Source organism: Gekko japonicus, unplaced genomic scaffold, assembly GCF_001447785.1.
Source record: "Gekko japonicus isolate JY-2015 unplaced genomic scaffold, Gekko_japonicus_V1.1 scaffold1576, whole genome shotgun sequence".
In the NCBI taxonomy this organism is placed as follows: domain Eukaryota; kingdom Metazoa; phylum Chordata; class Lepidosauria; order Squamata; family Gekkonidae; genus Gekko; species Gekko japonicus.
The window spans coordinates 410,341-411,969 of NW_015176497.1; the positions used below are offsets into that span (position 1 = coordinate 410,341).

Consider the following 1,629-nt stretch of genomic DNA (forward strand, 5'->3'; position numbering starts at 1 on the left):
TACCAATCCTGCTGGTCCTACTTCCCTGATGCCTTCAGATATGCTACCCCTCCTACATTTGACAGACAACCACCTGCCAAGTGTTGGAAGGGGCGCAGAATCCTTAAAGACTTGCTCAGCAAGATTGCCTTAGCACTGCTGCTGGCCCAGCCTCCCTGATGCCTTTAAACACAACCCCCCCTTACACCAGACAGGTGGGTGCTCGTCAGGTGTAGGAGCAGGGCCAGGGTCCTTTAATCCATCAGGGAGGCCACCCCAGCAGAATCAACTTAGCGATGCTGCTGGCCCAGCCTCCCCAATGGCTTTACCCACATGCCCACCCACTATGGAAATATACTCCAAATTTGTAGAAAAGTGGTTTCCTGTATTAGGTTATTTAACTTCTCACAATGTAGTTTCTAGAAAATTGATTCATATGAACTGGCTTAATATCTGATTGGTTGGATGTTTTTTTGAATGTGTAATTATGTCCCATGTCTTAAATGTAACATAAATGAGAAACATTTTTGTTTTTAAAAAGCATGCCCTGCATCCCCCTCCCAAAAAAATCAGTGCCCAGGCCAAACCCCTACACCAAGAAACCCAAAATAAGGGGAGTGCACTCCTCCCATGACATCAACCCCCACCACGAAGATATTTTTCTGAAAAACATAACCTTTAAGGGGGTAAAAAAGAGGCAAAATGTGTTCCCCCAATTGTTTTCCATATGCCTGGCAGGCTGCTGCCCCCCCCCCCCCGGATTGGTCAACCGTGTAGCTCAGAGTTCTGAGGTAAAACCTCAGAAGTTGACTTAACAGACAACTGCTTCTTAAATGTTGCCTGCTCCAGAGTGAGCTCACCAAGCAGCCTGGTGATCCTAGCACCTGAGGGCAGAACCACCAATGTGGACTACAGAGAGGTCCTTCAGTAGAGAAAAGAAAAAAACAATACGTATATCTCACTTCATTTTTTACACTACAATCTTCTCCATTAGAATTCCTACAACAAATGTTACATTTCAGACTTCACATCATCAGTATTATAACTGGATTTACGAAACTTAAATACCATAGCGAAGCACAGTTATCAGGCTAGTTTCCTATATTTCTTCCCCCTGTCCATGGCAGCAGTAACAGCAGCGGTGCTCCAGGAATCACAATGGATCTCCCAAATATAGAGGTCAGTTCTCCTTAGGGTTCCCAGCTCCAGGCTGGGAAATTACTAAAGATTTGGGGGTGGAGCTTTGGGAGTGTTTGGGGCTCTGGCCAGAAGATCCAGGTTTGCAGAAATCTCAAGGAAACGATATGCAAGTTCCAGGTTTGCTTACAAGAAGATTTCAATAAGCAATAATTAAGCTTACAGAAAATAGCAGGCTAAGCTCCCATCTGCTGGGGCTTGAACACACACATGCACCCAGACCTCAAGATGAGATACATAGCTAAAACTAAGCATCTTAAGCTGTAATTGCTGGCTACGAGAAAAAAATAATTAACAAAGCTATTCCAAACACTAGGATGAGCCAGGCCATCTCATAAGAGAACATAAGAACATAAGAGACGCCAATGTTGGATCAGGCCAAAGGCCCATCCAGCCCAACACTCTGTGTCACACAGTGGCCAGAAATACCAGTGCCATCAGGAGGTCCACCAG

The 1,629-nt window shown here is 45.2% G+C and overlaps 1 protein-coding gene across 2 annotated transcripts in view; it reads right to left on the bottom strand.

The window, feature by feature from the left end:
- ARID1B (AT-rich interaction domain 1B) overlaps positions 1 to 1,629 on the bottom strand; it is a 143,654-nt gene that overhangs the window by 122,131 nt on the left and 19,894 nt on the right. The window lies entirely within an intron of this gene.